This window comes from Triturus cristatus, chromosome 4_2 (assembly GCF_964204655.1).
Source record: "Triturus cristatus chromosome 4_2, aTriCri1.1, whole genome shotgun sequence".
NCBI lineage: Eukaryota > Metazoa > Chordata > Amphibia > Caudata > Salamandridae > Triturus > Triturus cristatus.
In genome coordinates this window covers 402104564-402132369 of record NC_140586.1, presented here as the reverse complement: position 1 = coordinate 402132369, position 27806 = coordinate 402104564, and the positions used below count along the sequence as shown (strand labels likewise).

Genomic DNA, 27806 nt, shown 5'->3' with positions numbered 1-27806 from the left:
GGCAGGAAGGCTGAAAACCCTTCATGGGCGGCCATTGGTCACTGCTTACACGGTTGTGTACTGTTATGGTTGTCCACAGGGCCTGGCCTTTAGTGAAGCACTGGAGGGTTCGCGGACTATCTTCTGAGTCTGCAGACTGAACACCTGAAAATGTCAAAGTCCCTGAAACAAGACCACAGTCCTCATTTTGGTGCCTCAGGTCTTCGGGGAGTGGTTGAGGTGTGCCCTCCTGAAATTCCTAAAATGGTGACCGGCATTACTGTCCTGTTTCAGAAACTGCAGACTCCAGTGCTATTTTAGGTATTTCAGGAACAGGTAAACAGAACACAGGTGGCGGAACCTGATACAGCAGTGAATTTCTGTTATTTGTAAAATATGAAGGTCTCTTTAGATCGCTCCTCCTCTAAGCCCTTGGAGTCATGGTGGTCACCCTGCCCCCTTCTCGAGCCTCTTTTATGTGTGGGATACAGAGACCATGCTCCATCTCCTGAAATGTTATTTGTAAGAAATGATTGTATCTTCTGGCCAGCCAATCAAAATATTTTGTTCTGCAGATCGGACTTTGGTTCCTCAAACTGGACATTGGGGAAAAAAGACTTCCTCATCCCCCCTTAGGAGTCCCTTTTTAAATAAAGTGTCCCCATTTCTGTCCTTCGACTCTGTGTGGCCTTAAATGGCCACGTTTCAAAATAACCTTCTCCCCATAATGCCCAACACATTTTATAACACCAATATCTCAAAATCTACTGAGCATATTTTCAGCAAGTCCGAAAAAGCTATTTTTCTGAGTAAAATTATGCTTTAATGCCAGGTTTGGTGTAAATCTGTTAAGTCACTTTGGCTTTGGGTGCAGGCGAAAGATTTCCCATGGGATCTAAAATAAGAAAACACCTTTTGGATCTCCTCTTTTATTCTCCTGCATAATAATTGGCTTGGTGGATTGTATCTAACTATGGTAAATTATTGCTAAATTTGTTGCAAATCTGTGCATGGGTATAAAAGATATATGCAAAGTTGGAATCACAGATCTAAGTGCTCGGATTGACTGGCTACAAGACAAATGTTATCTTGCGGGTGCCATTTTAGGACACAGTCCACTCATCTTGAAATAGATATTAAAGCACAAATAATGGGGCTAGGTGAGCCCACCTTAATGCCCAGGCCTTACTGGGGTTACCCACAATGTGGACCTTAATGGTTTAATTAAAAATAAGAACATAAAAGGTTTTTGTGTCCTTGGATACTTTTCAAGATTTGCCGTAGGTTGATATCTAAAATAGGGCCCAGGATCTGTGGTTCATGTCTTGCTGTCACAGGCTCTGGGTGCAAATTCATGTGCTAAAGTTTTCTGAATATAAAATAGGATCTGTGAAAAGCACAGGCTTCATGTGCTGTAAACCCAGGGACAACTTTGCTAACCCATGCCTCAAAATTCATAGGCTTACGATCATTGCTTTGGAACCATGTAGCTGTGCAAGATGAAGCTTCGCAGGCACCTGGATACCCTACCTCTTGCAGATGCCCCGATACCACACTGGGTGATATGAGAACTGACAAATAGACATAACTTAACATGAAGTAACAAGCATGGGTCAGAGAATCGTGCCCTGGGTTTGCCGTACCTAGGCAGTAGGATGGATGCACTGGGTTTGGTAACCAAGACCTTGAATCTGCAAATCCTGGTAGAAAATTGCTAAAAATAAATAAAGAGCGGGCCTGGTGAAAGGCCAACCTCAATGGGCCAAGGCTGTGGGAAGCGAGGGTTGACTACTGTGCATAGCCAAAGTCTTTGTGCCATGGGGGTTAGTTGTCAGCAGCATGTTGAATGGAGAGCCAAGCTGCAGACCATACCCTGGAGCCAAACTCCACTGTTCACGGTGGAAAACGGTATGCCACATGGATTTCCAATTAATTTCTAAATTCACTACAAAAAAACACAGAAACTTGGTTCTGTTTCTAGGCAAAATCAGCAAAACACTTAAATTCACCATTTATGGTACACAATGTACACAATAGTCATCCATCATGTTTTTAGGTCTCGCCTGGCGAACGCAGCGCGAAGCGCTGTCGCCAGCGAGATCTATTGTTGCTGACTTGCCTCGGAAGTGGGACAGGAGATGGGCACGCGCAGGCTCTTGGCGGATTTGAGTTGGTGTACGCGCTTACAACCACGCGGCGTGCACATCTCCTGTCCCCCTTCCCTCGCAAGTCAGCATGCAGTTTCACTTTCGTGAACATTCACTCGTTAAAAACGCAGCATTTGGGCATCCGCAGGGCTTTTGGCGCTTGCATGTAACGTGTACAGCTGGTGCTTGGTGCCGTGTTAATTAGGCTCGAGGCAGTAGTTTCTTTGTGAACGCGCTCATAAAGACTCGGGCCCCTCTCAATTCCTGAACTATGGCTATGGCGCAGCGGTAAAGATACAAGAACCACACCAGAGAGGTACGATGGACCTGCGCCACCTGTACCTTGGTACCCACATGCTGCTGTAATTACCTAGCCCTCGAACTCCAGTGCTCGCGCCCCTTGCGCCATTTTAATGTGTACATATTAACAGGTTCGAGCCTTATGCGCGCTCCGTCATACTACATGCCGCGCTACATCCGCTAATAGCGAACGGGAGGGTTGGTGCTCAGGGCGCCCTATACTGCCTTCTTCATTCAAGCGTAAACAAGCGGGCCCATTCCTTTTTAGCGCTGGGAGCTAGGCGATTTGCCCAGAATCACCGGATGTTTGAGGGTCGGTGCCGAGACTCGAACTGGATTCCCCAGCTTCAAAGTCCCACGCTCTAGCCATTATGTTGTGTTGCTCTACACAACGCGTGTAGTGTGCCTTGCACCCCTAGGCCATCGCGCTATCACCCCCCCTAGGGACAGGATAAAGGATCTGTGATCCTGGCTGTCAGGAAACCCGGTCTGGCTGAAGGGGGAAGCGAGGAGAGAACTCGCGGGAAGTCTTGCCCGAGTGTAATCCAAAGCGGGCCAGCCACCCCCATCGCTGGCTACCCTGGGGCAGTCCCCGGGCAGCTAAACATATCGGCATGAGCCCCCGGTCCTAGTGCCTGGTAGGCAAACCACTAATGCAAGCGCAATTCAAAGCAACAACGAATATTTTGCAGTCGCTGGGCTGGCATGTACTCCCGGGAAGACCCGCTGGTCATCTTGTACTCCGACTCGGCCTGCTCTCACCTGCTGAACTCCTGCAGCGCCTGCTTCGCCGAGTTCTACGCCCCCTGCGCCAACAAACACACACGCACCAGCCGCCCTCAGCCAGTGCATGCGTATCCCTCAACGCGCGCATTGCGTGCTTTCACTTTCCCTCCCTCCGGCGTTTCAGCCCACGCTCAGGTTCTCCCGCCCGTTGAGGCCCCCTCTCTTCCTCCCTCGCAGCTCTCTCCCCTCCTCTCCCTGCCTCCTCTTCGACCCCCTTTTGTCTTACTCCCTGCCCTTTGAGTCACCTTCCTCCCCCCTTTGACTATCTAGTGCCTCTTCCCAGCGCAGCCACGCACTGCTCGGTGACCCTCGGCAGAGAGCAGCCCTCGCACGGCCACGAGGATGGAGAACACACTGCTGCTCAAGATGCTCCTGCTGGCGATCCTTACCGGTCAGCTGAGGCTGCGCAGGAAGGTGGGTGCCCCCGGCAGACACCCTCCCCACCCCCTCCTGGCATGTGAGAGTGATCGGCCGGACACCCCCTGCTGGCATGTGTGAGTGTGAACGAGCCTGGCACACCCCTGCTGGCATGTGTGAGTGAGTGTGAACGAGCCTGGCACACCCCTGCTGGCATGTGTGAGTGAGTGAGTGTGAACGAGCCTGGCACCCCCCTGCTGGCATGTGTGAGTGAGTTGGAACGTGCCTGACACCCCCCCTGCTGGCATGTGTGAGTGAGTGTGGACAAGCCTGACACCCCCTGCTGGCATGTGCACGTGATCGGCCTGACACCCCGTGCTGGCATGTGTGCGTGAGTGTGAAGGAGCCTGACCCCACCCTGCTGGCGATCCTTACCGGCCAGCTGCGGCTGCGCAGGAAGGTGGGTGCCCCCGGCCTGACAGCCTCTCCTCCCCCTGCTGGCATGTGTTTTGTGATGGTATTGTGTATCTTTATTTTCAGCGTGGTCCGCTTTCAATGCGGTCCGCCTTGGTCACGCTTGTCTTTTCATATTATCAGAGCTGGTTGTAAATTGCATTAACTGTTCTCTTGACTCTTCGTAAATGAGGTGCCATGGCGACGGTACCTGCCCATTGATCGCTCGCCTTGCACCCTGGCATGGCAACTCGCAGCATGACCGGACTGAGAAATCATAAGGGGGTGTCCCGCCCAAACAGCCCATCTGAAGCTACGTACCTGCATTTACATTTAGTAAAAACATAATTTTCGGTCGATTTTACCATTGCCAGCACCTCTAAATGGGCCAAGTCCATAATGTAATCTTTTTGGCCGCCTTTGTGTGTGAATTCCCTTCTAGCTGAGTGTGCGGGTTTGTGTATTTCTTTAAAAGTGCATGGGCATGGATGTCTGTGCCACTCTATCTAAGTCAATCTGGGTGTGCGTGCGTAAGGCTTTTATGATTAAGATCTAAGAATCCGCCTCGGGCACCACACAACCCCTTCGTTAACGCCTTTCACAGCGCAGCAGTAAATGGAACAAAAATTTCTTGGAAACCTACACGCGTCCCCGGGCGATTCAGGCTGGGTCAGTACTGCCAGCATTCAGCTTTTTGTTTCGTTTCTTTAATTGAATTTAAATATATTAATCAGCAGTTGAATTAAAAAGACATCCTGTGCATTTGAAGGCCGCAATCACTGGAGGAACGCCTGGCCCACCTTTCAACGCAACCACGGCACAAGTTTTCACGTTTTACAAATTATTTATGATTAATTATTTTGTTATTATGCAACAATACTGTATCCTGCCGTCGAGATGGAGAGAGTAACTGAAACATTTTGCGAATGTTCGACCTGGCACCCCGTCACCCTGAGGTTAAGCAATTGTTTGGCATTGGAGTCTGGAGCTTGTTGCTTTCTATTGAGAGTGATTTTTGTGTTCATTGTTATTTTTGTGTAGCTGTCTGTTGGCAATAGGCCTCGCATTACTAAAAATTAGAGCTATTGGTGTTGCATTATTATTTGCAACGCCAAAAGCTCAAACTTTTACTAATGCGAGACCTATTGCATTGCAAATGCTTGTTCTTTTGGCAGTCAGGCCTTTTTTTGTGTGCCTTTTTTTATGATTAGGTGTTTTGTTTTTTGTTTTGTATTTTATGAGTGACAGGCGACCTGAAGTATGATGTACTAAGTTAGCTGAGGTGTGCATTGACTTTAGAACAAAGCATAATTCTTAGGAATAAATTACATGAATGCATCGTATATTCCAACTATTCCAGTGTGAGATTCCATCTTGATAGAGTCCCTTAATAAAAATCAGTACAGTTATTAAATTATCTAAAATTATTTGAAAGTATGTTAATAAAATACAAGGCAGACACATTTTCGGCAGGGATCTAGCTTCCATTGGTGCAGCAGGTGCAGTGCACCAGGACCCACAAGCCTGGGGATCCCGCTGAATCTTGAAAATTGCTGTAATTTACAGTTCAGTGACCATTGGTCCCATTTCTTTCTATCCAGTCTAGCACATGACACACCAGCTATGCCACTTTTTTTCGGTAAATCGAATCAATAACTATCTTTAGATTTGGAACAGGAAACTAGCCCATTTCCTGAACTTGCATTGAACAATATAGACCAAAGACAATATGGCAGTACAAGGCTCCAAATTGAGCAAAAAAAGTCTAAAAAAAAAGTCTTACTGATTTAATGGATTCAAGGTTTGAAGGTAGAGCTTAACACAAGTTTATTTATGACATCTGCTGGTGAAAACCAATATCTCCAAAGAGTGTTGTGCATCTAAGTGACACTTAGGTTTGTCAATTATAGAGTTTATAAGTGAAAATGTATGATAGTGTTCCACAAATGTGAATTTGAACTCGAATGAATTTAATGCATGGATTTCGGTGGAGTTACATAAAAACCCCACAAGATTCCGCACGGTTCCAGAAGCAACAGAATTTTGGCGCGTTGCGCTGAGTTTTAGTGCCGGGAGCTTGTGCTGTGTTGTAAAATCAGCATGAACTGCACCACATACTGCACCAGAGGGTGCACTGCTTTCTGCCGCTTCAGTAGATTTTCTACTTAAGCGTCAGATTTCTCAACGCAGTAGAGACCTGCTGCGGTCGCCCGTGTTGAGAAATTGCGCTAGGACTCATCCTAGCAATTGATTTTCTTGCTCACCTACTTAGCATGTGGGGTAAACTCTGCCATACAGTGGTTCACTACGTTTTTCTGGAACTCCGCATTCCAGTTGAAACGCGACATGGGAAAAAATCTGCAAACTCTGCTTGCGAAGTGGAGTTTGCCGCCAACCCCTAGTCCACACAGATTTACATATAGCTGGGTCCAAACCGAGGTAACATGGTGTGCAAAATACAATGGACTGGGATGTTGCCCAGATTAGTTACCAGTGGCTGGGATTAATTTAAGCATACCATTCTTCACTTTTTGCATACTTTAGTTTTTCACAATAAGTGGGACTGGTTTTCCCAGATATGGGTCCCATGCACTCTGTTTCACTGGAACCAATCTGTACCTGGCTGATGAGCCCATAACTACGGCGAAACTGGTCCTGAGTTGCTTGCGTTCTGGTTCAGGGAGAAGCTGACTTGGCAGTTCTGGCAGGACTGTTCTAATTGGGCCAAGGTCTGGACTAACTTTCATATAGCTAGGCCCAAACTGAGGTGAAATGGTGTGCAAAATAGCAATAGATGGGGATGCGGCCGAGAGTAATTACCAGTGGCAGAGATTAATTTAAGCCTTCCATCTCTCACCTTTTTTGCATACACCAGTTCAGATTCAAGCATTGCACACTGATAGTATCAAAAACACATTCCTTAAAGCCTGCTTTTATGTTCATGTGGGTAGAATGCCCTCTGTCAGAGAAGTCCTGGAACCAAGTTCTTCCCAAAAAACGCCACTGTGTCTTTTCAAGTTGTGGAATTATTAAAATGTAAAACCTATCATTTATGTGCTTTATACATTGTCCTGTGTCTGATCTGCAGGTTGATGATTCTCTTGGTACACAAAAGCTATATGTGCATGTGCAAAAATGACCCTGAATTAGGCCTTATAGAGAGGGTAATGTATTTGATGAATTTTAGTCACTCCAAGGGTTTGATAGATTTTTCCTTCATGTCTGTTTAACCATCACGTACTTCCATTCTAAATTGCACGTCAGAACCACTGTCAAGCCTCCCAGGCTAAACATTTGGTTGCCTGCCTCATTAAAACTATTATTTTTACCTCACTAGCTTCTTAGATGAAAAGGCACACCTATATTGACAGAATATTGCTGTCAAGGGAACGTGGTATATTTAGAGATAGCAGCATCTATACTTTGCGTTTGCTTTAGCACTCAGATCATCCAAATGCACATGGCCGAGTGTGTAAACTTCCCATATTTTTCAAAATACCTTACTACTCCTCAGCACATGCAGAGTAAATTACTCCCACCTGCAATGCAACCTGGCAAACTGCCTGCACATTGTATCTCAAGCACTGTTATGCAAACGTCAAAGCTGAAAAAGATAGGTAACCTTAATGGCATATTAGAGTGACCACCTCACTCCAGGTCATTATGATCACTGACCCCAGTTCTGAACTTTTCTCCTACAAATCATTGATTTCAGGTGTGTTTGTCTAATTAGTTCAAAGAAAGTAAAACAGTACTAAAACACTCAGAATGCATTAGACCATAAAACCAAAGTCCACCCAGGGGGGAGTTGTTCATCCTACAGACCGGTGATCTCTCTAAGATACTTTCGAGCTATGTAATGAAATCGAACTAAATGTTCGACGTTCTCTGTCAAAACCACTAACGCGAGTTGCTAGTCTCAATCTGTGATGCACTGAAGCCTTTCAGATACATAATCCCAGTGTGAGGAACGTACACCGAGGCAGACATGCCTCGTGTATGCAGGATGATTGCCTATGGAATATTTTCACCTATATAACTGGTCAAAAGGGACAACTGCAAGTTCCATAGTGAAATCAAAACTTTCCCTTCTCTTCATTTTTTTTTTAGCATTAATGTAGGTGTTCATAATTCAACATATTTTCTATTCGGGTCATCTGCAAGGCCAGGTTTACAGCTAGTAGCATGTACTATGCGCTTGATGATAAACATTTCAGCTAATGTTTGAGTCTTGCATCAGTCTGATTGAAAATCAACCCAGACCGTACCTCAACAGAGAGAAAGTAAAGAGAAGGATCTATATGATAGAGGTCTAGGGTGGGGTACTTAGGAAGGGGGGAGACAGCATGAGTGTCTCATGTTGCCCTCACACATCCCGAGGGATGTCATGCTTCATCATCGGGCGGTGCTCCTCGTCGGGCCGGCGGTGCAATGCCCTACGGGTCCCCCGAAGGGTCTCTTTAGCGGAGATCTTTTAAGAGCGCTGCCGTTTGGTGCATGCGGGTATGTGGAGGGGAAGTACCAAGGTCAGTGGTGCTAGTGGTGTGTGCAGGAATAAAAATACCTAAGGGTTACCAGGGAAGCTAGTTTAATAAGAAGGTACCCTTGGTACATTAAAATACGTGGCAAAAGTGTTACTAATTAAAACGTGATGTGTTTAGTAGTAACTAAAGGTACAGGTCAAATGGTCGACATGTTTCGCGCCTAGTGGTGGTCAAAATGATCCGGGGCGCTTCATCAGGACCAGTAGAGGTGAATAGTGTGGGGAGAGGTGCCCAGACTATGTGTAGTGGCGGGGGGTAAAATATCGCCCTCCCACTCGGCAATAAAAGGGGGGGGGTTTAGTGTCTCCTAAACAGGTGGTGTCTGCAGGGAGAGGTATGTTATGCCCCCTTTGAATTAGACCTAGATCAAAGGGAAGATAAAAGAAGGAGAAATGCAGAAGTTAAAAACATATGCGGACTGGCCTTGTCGGTCCGCATAAGTACATAGTGATCCTGAGAGATCACACTTTTACAATGAGACAGTCATAATGTCGTGCACCCTGAAGCCCAGGCTATTCTCAGATTTCTATAGGAGCGAGGAGGCGTGGGTGTGGTCCCATGCCAGTCAAGATGTGGTTGGTCCCGGGCCCCGGTGGCGGTCACAGAACCCAGCTAGAGGTTTGATAGGTAAACTGCTGTACCCCGCGGGGCCCAGACACCTCCAACCTGGCTGTGCAACGGGCTCACCCGGCGTGTCATCCACTGGGAGAGTCAAGTAGACACGTGTGTTGTATGTCCAACTCGAATCGTAGTTACAACACAGAAAGGTGCATTTAGAGTAATCTTACCTAAAGTAGGAGCTGGAGTTGCTCCTTGAGTTTAAAAAGCGGCGTAGGAGGCCCACACCATCTAGGGCTGTAAGTTGGAAAGAAAGCATAACAGTAGGAAATACCCAAAGGGTAAAAAGAACAAAAGTGAGGCGTTAGATTTAACTTACATCATAGCCGTTTGTAGAGCAGGAGATTTTGCTTACGTAGTGATCTGGGTAGCCTCGAATCATACTCACGGGTTGCTCAGGTGACGGCACTGGAAACCTGCCCGGTCCTGACGCCTGCTCGAAGGTGAATGTTGTTTGCCTTCCCCATTGTATTTAAAGACTGAGCCCCGTGATTGAAGGAGGTACCTGTTTCCGGTTCTGACGGCACGGAAGGCCGGAGCTGCGCATGCGCGGTGAACTAAGATGTTTCCAGTGTTCTCTTGAGCATGCGTGAGGAGGTGCTTTTGGCGCATGCGTGGTGTGTGTTAGTTACTAGCGCATGCGGGCCTTGTTTACAAAATGTAAAGCCAGGAGCCAAAGACCAGATCACAAAAAAGTGGTAAAACATGGGTGTGACATTGTCTGCCCATCCTGTAAGATTGCCCGGGTCGAGGAGGTGATGGTATGTGGGCGGGGGCATATGTGAACTTGCTCACGGGTGAAAAAGGTGTGAAAGTTCACATCCGTTGCAGGCTAATGTTTTCAATTGAGCAGTGCACCTCAACGCTAATGTGACACACTAATTATTCAGTTATGTTGCTTCAGGCTGGTGTAGAGCGGTTTACACATAGTACATGCACACAACAGTGTCAATGTCAGAGCTCAGTCCATGGGATATCGTCATTAAGCCCCTGGGTGTCTGTGTGCAGACGGTGCACCCAGCGTTGTTCACGCCTAAAGAGCGACTCACTACTCCAGTTATTGTTGGATTCCAGAATGGTCCAAAGGATCGCTTCGCACGGGTGTCCTTTTTCCAGAAAGTGGTTTGTCAGTTTTGTGGCTGCGCGCGCTCGTCTGATGGTACTTTTGTGTTCGCTGATCCTAGTTTTGATGGGTCTGGTGGTCATGCCTACATAGTAAAGTTCGCAGGGACACGAGATCAAGTATACACAATTTGTGGTGTTACAATTCGTGTGCTTCCTTTGTTCCCACTTCAGCTCGCCAATTTCTAAGACTTTCGTGTGTCGTGTCGTGGTGCAAGCACTGCATGAGCCACATGGGTAGTGCCCCTTGACTGCTGGCAAATCCCAGAGAGTGTTCTCTATTCTCGCTGGTTTCTGGCGTGGCCGTGTATTGATCAGTTGGTCTCTCAAATTGCTGGTTCTTTTGAAGGCAAACCGAGGTGCTGGGATGTTAAGTGTATCACTATTGATGATTTTCCAGTTGCGGTTGATGATTTTTTTAATTTTGTTGGAGAGTGGGGTAAAGGTTGTGACGCAGGTGATCACGTTGTTGGTCTCGGGCTCTCTTGTTTCCAGGAGGCCCTCACGAGTGTTGTTTCTAGCCCGTTTTTTGGCTTGGTTAATTACTTTTACTGGATAGTGCCTCTTCGCCAGATTGTCAGATAGGGTGTAGGCTTGTCTCTCAAAATCCTGTAGTTTGCTGCAATTTCGCCTGATCCTGAGAAATTGGCCATAGGGTAGGTTCTCCCGTAGAGCTTTAGGGTGGTGGCTCTTAAAGCTCAGGAGGCTGTTGCAGTCAGTCTCTTTTTTGTACGTGCTGGTGTGAAGTATCCCATTTTCTAGTTGGATCAATAGGTCCAGGAAGGGGATTTTCTCGTCACTGGAAGTCATGGTGAAGCGTAAATGGGGGTCCAGATTGTTGATCCACTCAAAGAATTTTATTGTCTTAGATGCCTGTCCTCTCCATAGGATCAGCACATCGTCTATATACCGTTTCCAAGTGACCATATGTCGATGAAATGGGTTGGCGTCTGTGAAGATGTGGTTGGCCTCAAAGTGTGACATGTACAGTCCCGCCAAGCTCGGCGCAAAAGTGCTCCCCATGCTGGTCCCTTGTACCTGGTGGTAGATGGTGGTTTTGTACATAAAATAGTTGTTAGTGAGAGCAAGGGTAATGAGGGCCGAGATGAAGCTTGCCGGTGTCGAAGTTGGAAGTTCTGAGTTATGTAACAGACTGCTTACCACTTCGATGGTTGCTTCCTGCGGGATATTTGTATACAGTGCTTCCACATCCAATGTGAGCAGTAAGTTGATTTCCTCAGTGTTTTCATCATTGATGGTTTGGATGAGGTTGAGTGCTCAACCTCATCCAAACCATCAATGATGAAAACACTGAGGAAATCAACTTACTGCTCACATTGGATGTGGAAGCACTGTATACAAATATCCCGCAGGAAGCAACCATCGAAGTGGTAAGCAGTCTGTTACATAACTCAGAACTTCCAACTTCGACACCGGCAAGCTTCATCTCGGCCCTCATTACCCTTGCTCTCACTAACAACTATTTTATGTACAAAACCACCATCTACCACCAGGTACAAGGGACCAGCATGGGGAGCACTTTTGCGCCGAGCTTGGCGGGACTGTACATGTCACACTTTGAGGCCAACCACATCTTCACAGACGCCAACCCATTTCATCGACATATGGTCACTTGGAAACGGTATATAGACGATGTGCTGATCCTATGGAGAGGACAGGCATCTAAGACAATAAAATTCTTTGAGTGGATCAACAATCTGGACCCCCATTTACGCTTCACCATGACTTCCAGTGACGAGAAAATCCCCTTCCTGGACCTATTGATCCAACTAGAAAATGGGATACTTCACACCAGCACGTACAAAAAAGAGACTGACTGCAACAGCCTCCTGAGCTTTAAGAGCCACCACCCTAAAGCTCTACGGGAGAACCTACCCTATGGCCAATTTCTCAGGATCAGGCGAAATTGCAGCAAACTACAGGATTTTGAGAGACAAGCCTACACCCTATCTGACAATCTGGCGAAGAGGCACTATCCAGTAAAAGTAATTAACCAAGCCAAAAAACGGGCTAGAAACAACACTCGTGAGGGCCTCCTGGAAACAAGAGAGCCCGAGACCAACAACGTGATCACCTGCGTCACAACCTTTACCCCACTCTCCAACAAAATTAAAAAAATCATCAACCGCAACTGGAAAATCATCAATAGTGATACACTTAACATCCCAGCACCTCGGTTTGCCTTCAAAAGAACCAGCAATTTGAGAGACCAACTGATCAATACACGGCCACGCCAGAAACCAGCGAGAATAGAGAACACTCTCTGGGATTTGCCAGCAGTCAAGGGGCACTACCCATGTGGCTCATGCAGTGCTTGCACCACGACACGACACACGAAAGTCTTAGAAATTGGCGAGCTGAAGTGGGAACAAAGGAAGCACACGAATTGTAACACCACTAATTGTGTATACTTGATCTCGTGTCCCTGCGAACTTTACTATGTAGGCATGACCACCAGACCCATCAAAACTAGGATCAGCGAACACAAAAGTACCATCAGACGAGCGCGCGCAGCCACAAAACTGACAAACCACTTTCTGGAAAAAGGACACCCGTGCGAAGCGATCCTTTGGACCATTCTGGAATCCAACAATAACTGGAGTAGTGAGTCGCTCTTTAGGCGTGAACAACGCTGGGTGCACCGTCTGCACACAGACACCCAGGGGCTTAATGACGATATCCCATGGACTGAGCTCTGACATTGACACTGTTGTGTGCATGTACTATGTGTAAACCGCTCTACACCAGCCTGAAGCAACATAACTGAATAATTAGTGTGTCACATTAGCGTTTAGGTGCACTGCTCAATTGAAAACATTAGCCTGCAACGGATGTGAACTTTCACACCTTTTTCACCCGTGAGCAAGTTCACATATGCCCCCGCCCACATACCATCACCTCCTCGACCCGGGCAATCTTACAGGATGGGCAGACAATGTCACACCCATGTTTTACCACTTTTTTGTGATCTGGTCTTTGGCTCCTGGCTTTACATTTTGTAAACAAGGCCCGCATGCGCTAGTAACTAACACACACCACGCATGCGCCAAAAGCACCTCCTCACGCATGCTCAAGAGAACACTGGAAACATCTTAGTTCACCGCGCATGCGCAGCTCCGGCCTTCCGTGCCGTCAGAACCGGAAACAGGTACCTCCTTCAATCACGGGGCTCAGTCTTTAAATACAATGGGGAAGGCAAACAACATTCACCTTCGAGCAGGCGTCAGGACCGGGCAGGTTTCCAGTGCCGTCACCTGAGCAACCCGTGAGTATGATTCGAGGCTACCCAGATCACTACGTAAGCAAAATCTCCTGCTCTACAAACGGCTATGATGTAAGTTAAATCTAACGCCTCACTTTTGTTCTTTTTACCCTTTGGGTATTTCCTACTGTTATGCTTTCTTTCCAACTTACAGCCCTAGATGGTGTGGGCCTCCTACGCCGCTTTTTAAACTCAAGGAGCAACTCCAGCTCCTACTTTAGGTAAGATTACTCTAAATGCACCTTTCTGTGTTGTAACTACGATTCGAGTTGGACATACAACACACGTGTCTACTTGACTCTCCCAGTGGATGACACGCCGGGTGAGCCCGTTGCACAGCCAGGTTGGAGGTGTCTGGGCCCCGCGGGGTACAGCAGTTTACCTATCAAACCTCTAGCTGGGTTCTGTGACCGCCACCGGGGCCCGGGACCAACCACATCTTGACTGGCATGGGACCACACCCACGCCTCCTCGCTCCTATAGAAATCTGAGAATAGCCTGGGCTTCAGGGTGCACGACATTATGACTGTCTCATTGTAAAAGTGTGATCTCTCAGGATCACTATGTACTTATGCGGACCGACAAGGCCAGTCCGCATATGTTTTTAACTTCTGCATTTCTCCTTCTTTTATCTTCCCTTTGATCTAGGTCTAATTCAAAGGGGGCATAACATACCTCTCCCTGCAGACACCACCTGTTTAGGAGACACTAAACCCCCCCCCTTTTATTGCCGAGTGGGAGGGCGATATTTTACCCCCCGCCACTACACATAGTCTGGGCACCTCTCCCCACACTATTCACCTCTACTGGTCCTGATGAAGCGCCCCGGATCATTTTGACCACCACTAGGCGCGAAACATGTCGACCATTTGACCTGTACCTTTAGTTACTACTAAACACATCACGTTTTAATTAGTAACACTTTTGCCACGTATTTTAATGTACCAAGGGTACCTTCTTATTAAACTAGCTTCCCTGGTAACCCTTAGGTATTTTTATTCCTGCACACACCACTAGCACCACTGACCTTGGTACTTCCCCTCCACATACCCGCATGCACCAAACGGCAGCGCTCTTAAAAGATCTCCGCTAAAGAGACCCTTCGGGGGACCCGTAGGGCATTGCACCGCCGGCCCGACGAGGAGCACCGCCCGATGATGAAGCATGACATCCCTCGGGATGTGTGAGGGCAACATGAGACACTCATGCTGTCTCCCCCCTTCCTAAGTACCCCACCCTAGACCTCTATCATATAGATCCTTCTCTTTACTTTCTCTCTGTTGAGGTACGGTCTGGGTTGATTTTCAATCAGACCGACCCTGGAACAGTGCCTTACAGTAATTACCCAATTGACTTTTCGGAGCATAGGCACTGGACCACTAACCTGCTCCTGGTCCCCCCCCTCCCTCCTTTTTTGGATACAATGAGTCTTGCATCAGCCAGGGCTTGCTGCTGTTTTCCTATGCCCAAAAGGAAAAATAAAACGCACTGGATCGTTATAAAACCTACAGTACGGGAAACCGTTGTCACATCTATGACATATAGATATGGTAAATCTTACTGTTTGAAAATAATATGCGTCCAATAGAGTGCACATTACTGTTTAATGTGTGTGTCCTCTTATTTATAATGTCACTATTAACAGTGAAGAATTATGGCTTAATAGATTTTTCAAAACATTTTCCATATTTCTTCAGAATCATTCTAAATCTATTTAGGGTAGTTCCGTGTTGGCACAATGATTGATAATAACACAGAGGAATATGATAAACGGTTCAAAATGCAGTTTACAGTAGAATTTTATGTGCATGTTTAGCATAGACTATTTAGTATAAAAAAGAATACCAGAGAAGCCGCTCTTTTGAGGCTAATGTTTCATTTTCTAGCCTTTTGTTTGCCTTTTTGCTATTTCTTTGCTACAGCTACTAAATGTAGACAACAAATCAATGCCTCTCTTACAACCACATACAACCACCAGTGTGGCTTATGTTTTTAAGTGCATAATATAAACCTATACAATTTAGTTGCAGGCTAAATAGCCAAGAGGCAAGAAGGGAAAACAACAATCCAGCAATATTCGGCATGTTAAATAATAAGCTTTAGATTGGGGAATAGGAGAAGAAATTGGGGAATATAAATGAACCATGAAGCTAGATTAATTAATTCTGGACTAATAGCGCCATGGTACAGACACTTCTGTAGGTCAAAAATATTATATTCTTCACATTGGGCCACATTCTCCAACAAGTTGGACACAATATTACTTGATACTGGTGGAATACTACAAGTGAATACCTATGCTTGCAAGTTTAAATTCTTGTTTTGCGAATACAAAATGAGCATTTACTCAAATGCCATATTTGTGTTTCTTGAGTGCTCAAATATCTTTGAAAATGTTAAAATTTCTTTTCATTCATAAAAACATCACATTTAAACCAGAGCAACTCATACAAAGTTTCACAATCATTTTTAGTTTTTTAGTTTTACTTTTTTGGGCAGTTTTACATAGGTCGGAGCTAGCCCAAGGGCTTTACAGCACTTTATATGAGACACTCACCATAAAACTTTTTAGGCATGGGGAAATTAAGGGATTTGCCGAGATATACTGGCACTTGAGCTGATTCAGGGATTCAAACCTGTTTCCTCAGTTCTAAAGCCTTGAGCTCTAGCTGTTAGGCTACATCTCTCCCCCCACAAGTCCCCTACCACAGGAGCAACCTCTCTATTTATAAATTCAAAGAAGCCAGCATCTTTCACATTTAAGAATGAGATGGCTGGACATTGCTGTAAATAAGTCTAGAATGGTATTACAATTTCTGGTTTAGACAATTAGGAATCAGGAAATAGTCCACTGCAAAGTAAAATCCAGAATGATTCCGGAGGCAACATTGAACAGTCTAGTCTTGTTTAGTGACGTATCAGGTTGTAGTTTCAGTTACAGCTGATAAGAATTAATTATTCAACAAGTTCTTCCCTTACTCCACCAACATCAACATCGCATTCACTGATTAGCTTTATTAAAGATAGACAGCCTCATTAAGATTTTTTTCAGTTGTGGAACATCTTCCAAAAATCAACAAATTCCATGTCTACACAATTCTCAGGTCCTTATTTAACGATGGGGAAACTGCAGTGCTTTGCTAGTAGCATTTGGGTCTATCATGGGGTGAGGGGAGCATTAGTCAATTGCCATGGAGGCCTCTCCCCCCAAAATAAAATACCTGGTGGGAATACCTGATAGTAAAATGCCTCCTACCTGCCCCCAAGGGGGTGCAGAAAGACTGCTGGCCTTTATTTAGCGGGTTTGGGCTAGACACGTTGGTCAGGGTGGCTGCACCCACCATTTAGCACAAAAGAATCCCTGGTGTCTAGTAGACTTTCTGCCCCTACCCGGGGGGGCAGATTGGAGGTACAAAACTCGAATCTGCCCTGGGGGAGTGGGCAGAAAGATTTTTTGGGTCTGGGGGAGCACTAGATCATTGCAAGGCGGCAGATACCCCCCTCAAAATATAGTCCATGGTGATCTAGTGGGTGTATTCAGATTCCTGCTTAGGGATCAACATCCTGCGGAGATCCCCAAGCAGGGATCCACTGGGAAAAGGTACCATTGGAAAGGGGAGATTCTGCCCTTTCCAATTATATCACTCCTGTCGGTCAGAGATATCCCCCGATCAACAATGCAGTGGAAGTGAAATGAGTCGATCTGCTCATTTTACTTTTATTTTATCTGTAATTATGTCAGTGCACCATGAGTGCTGATCGTCATTTTAAAGAAAACTGTCTTGTTTGCTGGGGACGCTCTTCCCCAACTCCTGTGGCTAAAAAAGGTACCAAGAAATCCCTCTGGTGCTCACACCAGAGGGACACCCTGCCTCAGTGCCAGGAAGGCCTGGAGCCATCCTGAGCACACAATTTAGGGCATTCCGTTCAATATAACCTCCCTCAGTTTTGATAGTGCCTGGGATGGCCATGAGCATCATAACTGTCCTTGACTCAAGAACTGTTCAAGGGTTCCCATGCTGGAGCAAAGCCCACAGTCTGGCAGGATATTGTGAGCTGTCCTACAATCTTTTGCTCCTGCACTTAAATGTACTACTTACAAGTGCAAAACGTTAGGTTGCGTGGTTAAGCAATCACAGACATCACAGCCAGATAACAGCTAGACCATCAAGACCGAACAAATTTTACGACAACACCTGTTGCTTGCATGTATGCACATCATTTAATATCCATTTTCTCAGTCCAAACAAGGATCAGTAATTAAACACAGCACAAAAAGCATCACAGTATCAGCATTTTCAAAAGTATCTTGGTGTAAGGTACGTGATAAGTGCAGGATTTTTGGGATTAGTGCAGGGCGTAGTGAGGGAGGGAGGTTGTGAAGGATTTAAGAACATCCACAATTCAATTGAAGAACCTGACCTGCCAAATAAATGGCCACAAAACTTAAATTAGATAACACAGATTTAAGACAGCAGTTTTACATTCACTGACAATCTCCTGTGTTGATTGAAGAAATGAAAAAGTCGACGTTTCGACCCCTGTTAGAGCCAGCAAATTGGTTTGCTTGGGGTTGGGGTCTTCATCAGGACCGGGGGAAGGGCTTACACCTGGGGGCAAAGGTCAAAAATAAAGAACCATGAGGTGTGTCTATTAAGGCCCATTATAGTTAGGAGAGAACAATTGTAACAATAATTACCAGCAACAGCAGGAATAATCACGCTGGAAAAATTGGGAAGGGGCCAGTCAGTGCTCCTAGGAGGAAGGAAAAAAGACGAGGAATACTAAAACCATACTTAAAAAACGGGTGTCAATAAAACCTGAGTAACCAGAAATACTCACCCAAGGTGTAGTATTCCAATGTTCGAAAAACGAGACAAAGGAAGGCTGAATGTATCAGCATGAACACTCATCCAATAGTGTTAAGGGCTGGAAAGAAAGGGGAGGAGATGGCGTTAATGTTCTCCCACACTCGAAAACCGTTGTTAAACAAAGCGCATATAAGGTTGCTAGCCCTAAGGATAATGCGCGGGAAAATTACAAAATTAGGTACCAGCGCATACAAGGTACGTCTACAAATTATAGCGGGGTGCACAAAAGTGTAGGAAATCCCATATACATTGAAAAAGTGGCAAAACTCACTTATAGTATACCATTGAGGGAAAGGACCACTGAGTACTAAGGCTGCAACATACCTCGAGGGCCGCGCCGTGGAAACTGACAGCTAACCCTGGGTGTCGTCACAGGACTGAACAAATAAAAACCAATCGCGCGCACAGCCAGTAGGTCGCGCCCTGATTGGAAGGCTCGGGGGTGTGTCAGGTCACGTGCTCGCGTGCGAACCCGGCCAAGGGTCTGGAAGAGAGACGGAGAGAAGCGAAACCGCCGCAGCTGCAAGCGATAACATACCTCGAGGGCCGCGAGAGTCGGTCTGACAGCTAGCCCTGGGACGCGTCACCTGATCAAATATATATCCATCAGACGCGTCCTGATTGGTGGAGGATAAGGGGTGTGTGATGTTAACTAAGAAGATGTGTAAAGCAGGGACCATTTGCTGGTTCTTGATCCATGATCACAGTATTAAAAAGCAATACATTAATTTAAACGATAGTAGATGATACGGAAAATAACCACAACAATTGACATGACAGATATATCCGTTGGTTGCCGCTAAAAAAGCATACGGAATAACACAGGTGAATGGTATCACTAAACGGCACCACAGCGGAGGTGTATTCATATAAACACTGCAGATAACCAATGTAGTGCGGTTCACCAAGATTTATACTAGACAGTTTGCAAGGGTGTGTCCCATGCTGGCTTAGATGTTTAACCATTATTCAATAAAGATATTTGGGTAAAAGTTGCGTCAAGTTCATTCAGGCCACATGTGACAGAGTCAAAACGGTCCATCCACTTACACTCCCTGATGTTAAGGATTGAAGTGAGGTCCCCACCCCTAACACCCAGTGTTATGGCTTCAATTACCAGCCATCTAAGCGATTCAGGGGAATGGTTACATGTATTGAAGTGGTCAACCATGGGTGCACCAGGTGTATTACATCTAATCCTGCTGCAGTGTTGCAATATCCTGCATTTCACTCTCTGGGTGGTCTGGCCTATATAGATCTTGTTACAGGGGCAGACTATTGCGTAAATAACATTCTTAGTGTTACAATTGGTGAGCACCTTTAGATCCACCGTGCAGTTGTTATGGTGGAACGTCTTTGTTTCAAGAGTCAAATTGCAGGCTTTGCACTGTCCACATTTCACATGGCCCGTGGGAGCCGGAAGATGCCAAAGCGACTCAATTGTTGGCCTTGGTTGTGTTTCCAAAAGTGATTTCACCACATGATCGCGGACATTTTTGCCTTTTTTGAAGGCATGCATTGGGGGTTCAGTGAGCTGGAGTTCTGCGGACACCAGGTGCCAATGTTTGTTGATGATTTTACGGATATCATTACTCCTGGTGTTAAAGGTCGTGACACATATAAGTCTGTTGGGATCATCCATCCGTGTTTTGGGGGTAAGGAGGAGGTCTCTATGATTGTACCAGGCTCTCTTACGGGCCCTCTTGACAAGCCTCCGAGGGTAGCCGCGTTCAATCAGTCTGAGGATGAGGTCATCGGATTCCGTGAAAAAATCGTCTTTTCTGGAACAGTTTCTCCTGATCCTCAGAAACTGTCCGAAGGGGAGGTTATCACGTAGTCCTCTCGGGTGGTGACTTCCATACCTCAATAGGGTGTTTCTCTCCGAAGTTTTTCGGAACAAGGTTGTGTACAGACAGTCGTCCATAACCTTGATGGTGATTTCAAGGAAATCGATACTGGACTTGTCCTTGGTCATGGTAAACCGAATGTCTGCCGATCTATCATTCAACCAAAGAAAGAACTCATCAAGATCCTGGTCGTTGCCCGTCCAAACCATCAGGACGTCGTCGATATATCGTTTCCAATATTTGATTCTTTGCCTGAATGGGTTGGTGATATTACTGACAAAAGTCTGTTCGAAGTTGTCCATATACAAAATGGCCAGATCTGGGGCAAAGCTGGCACCCATCGCCACGCCTTTCGTTTGCATGAAGAAGTCATTTTGGAAGAAAAAGAAATTCTGCGTCATTGCTATGTTGAGCAATTTGATGATAAAGTCCGAGGGGACTTGCACCGGTTGGCTTCTTGTCTCTAAACATTCCAAAATCACCTCCAAAGCATGTTGTTGAGGGATACTTGTGTATAAAGACACAATGTCCATTGTCACTAGAATCTGGGTGGTTGGATCGAAGGGCATCCCATCAATCAGATTGATGACTTGCATCGTGTCCCGCAGGTAAGAATCTGTTTTCTCTGCCAAGGGTTTCAAGAAGAAATCGATATATTTACACAGGGGCTCGAGGATTGAGCCACACCCCGAGACTATGGGGCGGCCAGGTGGTCTTTCCAAGTTTTTATGTACCTTAGGTAAGGTATAGATTGTCGGAAGACGCGGCTGAGGTTGATTCAGAAACTGAAACTCCAGGTTTGAGAGGAAGCCTTGAGCAAGGCCTTCTTGGGTTATTCGAAGGATCATGGTGCTGATCTTTTTCGTAGGATTTATGTTGAGTCTGGTATAGCTAATGCCATCATTCAGTTGGGAGTAAAGTTCTTCCTTATAATTATCCACGTTCTGTAGTACGATGGCTCCTCCCTTGTCAGCGGGTTTGATGACAATCGAACGGTTATTCCTCAAATCGTCCAAGGCCTTCCGTTCCGCTGAGGTGACATTATGCTTGACATACTTTCTAGTGGAGCATACTCCAAGCGCCTCCTTAAGTACAGTACTCTCGTAGGTTAAAATCCGATGTGAAACCATCTGAGAGGTAGGTGTAAATGTCGATGGAGTGCGTAGTCCAGTACACGATGTGGTTGTACTCACAGGAGCCTGACGAAAGAAATAGCGTAACCGTATCTTTCGAAAAAACCGGTACAGCTCAGTCTGTAGGTTGAATTTATTGGGATAGGTTGTGGGGACGTATGACAGGCCTTTACTGAGAATCCGGTGTTCATCAGCGGTAAGTATATGATCCGACAGGTTCATAATGGGATCTTTGGATGTGCCTACCAACGATAGACTCGACGTCTCGTTTGAATTTCCCCATGTTGTTCCTGAGGGAAATGTACCTGCTTCTGGGCAGTGTTCATGCCCTGTTGTTGAGCTCTGTCCCAGCCCTGGGTTTGTTGCAGGCGGCCGCGTCCGCGTCCCCTGTTCCAGTTCCAATTCGTATTTCTTCCCCTGGGTGGGCGCCATTGTCGGTCTTCTAAAAAAGCCGGTCCAGAGGGTGGATAGTAGGTAGAATCCTGAGGTTGGTACCCTGTATAGCTCCCTGCTTGTTCTCCCTCACTGCCTGTGGAGCCAGACGACTCCGAAAAATTCGTGAATCTCCGTGGGCCTCGATAGCCCCCTCTCCCTCTGTTGAAGAAACGGCCTTGTTGGTCTTGTTTATAGTAGTCTTCCTGTAGGTATGGGTAGGTCACTTTCTTATCATAAAAACGGACGTCTTTAGATAGTTTATCCAATTTCTTGGTTTGTGTATTCACATCGAACTCCTTGATGGTTTTCTCAAGGCGTTCAAGAGCCTCCTTGGCATTGGTTAAAGCATTGTCTGTAGAAATGTCCCGCTTTAAATCAGCAATCTCCTTCATCAACAATTCCACCTGTTCAAGGGCAGTCTCCACTCCAAGGACCATCCAGTGGCGCGAACAGTTGTTGGCCACGAAGCTGAATCCCTCCTTGAACTTTGGTTGGTCTACAAAGATCGCTGGTTCGTTTTTAACCTGTAGCCCAACCGGTATGACATTCGATTGTAAGTACTTAGTTAGAAGATGGCCGTGCAGCCGAGTGCGGATCAGCTTCTTCTCTAGTCTCTCTAATTTGTTAATTTTCTCATTAAGGGACACATCAATGTTTGGGGTATTTGAAGAAATGAAAAGGTTGGAGGGGTCTTGAATGAGTGTGGTGATGTATTCCTCAGTGTATGATAGCGTCTCATTGCCTAACATATTGAAAGAAAGTTTAGAAATAGATACGAACAAATACCCTCGCAGGACGGCGCCTGCACTATAGAGAGTTATATATTAATGGGGTAACCCGGTAGACCACTGGACTCGGGTATAACTAGGTACACAAAAAACTGTCACAGTGGAAACACATTTAGAAATGTAAAAGAAACATACATCTGTTAGCAATCCAAACAAATTTTACGACAACACCTGTTGCTTGCATGTATGCACATCATTTAATATCCATTTTCTCAGTCCAAACAAGGATCAGTAATTAAACACAGCACAAAAAGCATCACAGTATCAGCATTTTCAAAAGTATCTTGGTGTAAGGTACGTGATAAGTGCAGGATTTTTGGGATTAGTGCAGGGCGTAGTGAGGGAGGGAGGTTGTGAAGGATTTAAGAACATCCACAATTCAATTGAAGAACCTGACCTGCCAAATAAATGGCCACAAAACTTAAATTAGATAACACAGATTTAAGACAGCAGTTTTACATTCACTGACAATCTCCTGTGTTGATTGAAGAAATGAAAAAGTCGACGTTTCGACCCCTGTTAGAGCCAGCAAATTGGTTTGCTTGGGGTTGGGGTCTTCATCAGGACCGGGGGAAGGGCTTAAACCTGGGGGCAAAGGTCAAAAATAAAGAACCATGAGGTGTGTCTATTAAGGCCCATTATAGTTAGGAGAGAACAATTGTAACAATAATTACCAGCAACAGCAGGAATAATCACGCTGGAAAAATTGGGAAGGGGCCAGTCAGTGCTCCTAGGAGGAAGGAAAAAAGACGAGGAATACTAAAACCATACTTAAAAAACGGGTGTCAATAAAACCTGAGTAACCAGAAATACTCACCCAAGGTGTAGTATTCCAATGTTCGAAAAACGAGACAAAGGAAGGCTGAATGTATCAGCATGAACACTCATCCAATAGTGTTAAGGGCTGGAAAGAAAGGGGAGGAGATGGCGTTAATGTTCTCCCACACTCGAAAACCGTTGTTAAACAAAGCGCATATAAGGTTGCTAGCCCTAAGGATAATGCGCGGGAAAATTACAAAATTAGGTACCAGCGCATACAAGGTACGTCTACAAATTATAGCGGGGTGCACAAAAGTGTAGGAAATCCCATATACATTGAAAAAGTGGCAAAACTCACTTATAGTATACCATTGAGGGAAAGGACCACTGAGTACTAAGGCTGCAACATACCTCGAGGGCCGCGCCGTGGAAACTGACAGCTAACCCTGGGTGTCGTCACAGGACTGAACAAATAAAAACCAATCGCGCGCACAGCCAGTAGGTCGCGCCCTGATTGGAAGGCTCGGGGGTGTGTCAGGTCACGTGCTCGCGTGCGAACCCGGCCAAGGGTCTGGAAGAGAGACGGAGAGAAGCGAAACCGCCGCAGCTGCAAGCGATAACATACCTCGAGGGCCGCGAGAGTCGGTCTGACAGCTAGCCCTGGGACGCGTCACCTGATCAAATATATATCCATCAGACGCGTCCTGATTGGTGGAGGATAAGGGGTGTGTGATGTTAACTAAGAAGATGTGTAAAGCAGGGACCATTTGCTGGTTCTTGATCCATGATCACAGTATTAAAAAGCAATACATTAATTTAAACGATAGTAGATGATACGGAAAATAACCACAACAATTGACATGACAGATATATCCGTTGGTTGCCGCTAAAAAAGCATACGGAATAACACAGGTGAATGGTATCACTAAACGGCACCACAGCGGAGGTGTATTCATATAAACACTGCAGATAACCAATGTAGTGCGGTTCACCAAGATTTATACTAGACAGTTTGCAAGGGTGTGTCCCATGCTGGCTTAGATGTTTAACCATTATTCAATAAAGATATTTGGGTAAAAGTTGCGTCAAGTTCATTCAGGCCACATGTGACAGAGTCAAAACGGTCCATCCACTTACACTCCCTGATGTTAAGGATTGAAGTGAGGTCCCCACCCCTAACACCCAGTGTTATGGCTTCAATTACCAGCCATCTAAGCGATTCAGGGGAATTACATCTAATTACATCTAATCCTGGGAATTAGAATTACATCTAATCCTGCTGCAGTGTTGCAACACTGCAGCAGGATTAGATGTAATACACCTGGTGCACCCATGGTTGACCACTTCAATACATGTAACCATTCCCCTGAATCGCTTAGATGGCTGGTAATTGAAGCCATAACACTGGGTGTTAGGGGTGGGGACCTCACTTCAATCCTTAACATCAGGGAGTGTAAGTGGATGGACCGTTTTGACTCTGTCACATGTGGCCTGAATGAACTTGACGCAACTTTTACCCAAATATCTTTATTGAATAATGGTTAAACATCTAAGCCAGCATGGGACACACCCTTGCAAACTGTCTAGTATAAATCTTGGTGAACCGCACTACATTGGTTATCTGCAGTGTTTATATGAATACACCTCCGCTGTGGTGCCGTTTAGTGATACCATTCACCTGTGTTATTCCGTATGCTTTTTTAGCGGCAACCAACGGATATATCTGTCATGTCAATTGTTGTGGTTATTTTCCGTATCATCTACTATCGTTTAAATTAATGTATTGCTTTTTAATACTGTGATCATGGATCAAGAACCAGCAAATGGTCCCTGCTTTACACATCTTCTTAGTTAACATCACACACCCCTTATCCTCCACCAATCAGGACGCGTCTGATGGATATATATTTGATCAGGTGACGCGTCCCAGGGCTAGCTGTCAGACCGACTCTCGCGGCCCTCGAGGTATGTTATCGCTTGCAGCTGCGGCGGTTTCGCTTCTCTCCGTCTCTCTTCCAGACCCTTGGCCGGGTTCGCACGCGAGCACGTGACCTGACACACCCCGAGCCTTCCAATCAGGGCGCGACCTACTGGCTGTGCGCGCGATTGGTTTTTATTTGTTCAGTCCTGTGACGACACCCAGGGTTAGCTGTCAGTTTCCACGGCGCGGCCCTCGAGGTATGTTGCAGCCTTAGTACTCAGTGGTCCTTTCCCTCAATGGTATACTATAAGTGAGTTTTGCCACTTTTTCAATGTATATGGGATTTCCTACACTTTTGTGCACCCCGCTATAATTTGTAGACGTACCTTGTATGCGCTGGTACCTAATTTTGTAATTTTCCCGCGCATTATCCTTAGGGCTAGCAACCTTATATGCGCTTTGTTTAACAACGGTTTTCGAGTGTGGGAGAACATTAACGCCATCTCCTCCCCTTTCTTTCCAGCCCTTAACACTATTGGATGAGTGTTCATGCTGATACATTCAGCCTTCCTTTGTCTCGTTTTTCGAACATTGGAATACTACACCTTGGGTGAGTATTTCTGGTTACTCAGGTTTTATTGACACCCGTTTTTTAAGTATGGTTTTAGTATTCCTCGTCTTTTTTCCTTCCTCCTAGGAGCACTGACTGGCCCCTTCCCAATTTTTCCAGCGTGATTATTCCTGCTGTTGCTGGTAATTATTGTTACAATTGTTCTCTCCTAACTATAATGGGCCTTAATAGACACACCTCATGGTTCTTTATTTTTGACCTTTGCCCCCAGGTGTAAGCCCTTCCCCCGGTCCTGATGAAGACCCCAACCCCAAGCAAACCAATTTGCTGGCTCTAACAGGGGTCGAAACGTCGACTTTTTCATTTCTTCAATCAACACAGGAGATTGTCAGTGAATGTAAAACTGCTGTCTTAAATCTGTGTTATCTAATTTAAGTTTTGTGGCCATTTATTTGGCAGGTCAGGTTCTTCAATTGAATTGTGGATGTTCTTAAATCCTTCACAACCTCCCTCCCTCACTACGCCCTGCACTAATCCCAAAAATCCTGCACTTATCACGTACCTTACACCAAGATACTTTTGAAAATGCTGATACTGTGATGCTTTTTGTGCTGTGTTTAATTACTGATCCTTGTTTGGACTGAGAAAATGGATATTAAATGATGTGCATACATGCAAGCAACAGGTGTTGTCGTAAAATTTGTTTGGATTGCTAACAGATGTATGTTTCTTTTACATTTCTAAATGTGTTTCCACTGTGACAGTTTTTTGTGTACCTAGTTATACCCGAGTCCAGTGGTCTACCGGGTTACCCCATTAATATATAACTCTCTATAGTGCAGGCGCCGTCCTGCGAGGGTATTTGTTCGTATCTATTTCTAAACTTTCTTTCAATATGTTAGGCAATGAGACGCTATCATACACTGAGGAATACATCACCACACTCATTCAAGACCCCTCCAACCTTTTCATTTCTTCAAATACCCCAAACATTGATGTGTCCCTTAATGAGAAAATTAACAAATTAGAGAGACTAGAGAAGAAGCTGATCCGCACTCGGCTGCACGGCCATTTTCTAACTAAGTACTTACAATCGAATGTCATACCGGTTGGGCTACAGGTTAAAAACGAACCAGCGATCTTTGTAGACCAACCAAAGTTCAAGGAGGGATTCAGCTTCGTGGCCAACAACTGTTCGCGCCACTGGATGGTCCTTGGAGTGGAGACTGCCCTTGAACAGGTGGAATTGTTGATGAAGGAGATTGCTGATTTAAAGCGGGACATTTCTACAGACAATGCTTTAACCAATGCCAAGGAGGCTCTTGAACGCCTTGAGAAAACCATCAAGGAGTTCGATGTGAATACACAAACCAAGAAATTGGATAAACTATCTAAAGACGTCCGTTTTTATGATAAGAAAGTGACCTACCCATACCTACAGGAAGACTACTATAAACAAGACCAACAAGGCCGTTTCTTCAACAGAGGGAGAGGGGGCTATCGAGGCCCACGGAGATTCACGAATTTTTCGGAGTCGTCTGGCTCCACAGGCAGTGAGGGAGAACAAGCAGGGAGCTATACAGGGTACCAACCTCAGGATTCTACCTACTATCCACCCTCTGGACCGGCTTTTTTAGAAGACCGACAATGGCGCCCACCCAGGGGAAGAAATACGAATTGGAACTGGAACAGGGGACGCGGACGCGGCCGCCTGCAACAAACCCAGGGCTGGGACAGAGCTCAACAACAGGGCATGAACACTGCCCAGAAGCAGGTACATTTCCCTCAGGAACAACATGGGGAAATTCAAACGAGACGTCGAGTCTATCGTTGGTAGGCACATCCAAAGATCCCATTATGAACCTGTCGGATCATATACTTACCGCTGATGA

General features: G+C 45.8%; 1 protein-coding gene across 2 annotated transcripts in view; it reads left to right on the top strand.

The window, feature by feature from the left end:
* DPYD (dihydropyrimidine dehydrogenase) overlaps positions 1 to 27806 on the top strand; it is a 3539101-nt gene that overhangs the window by 1093640 nt on the left and 2417655 nt on the right. The gene's annotated exons all lie outside the window — the stretch shown is intronic.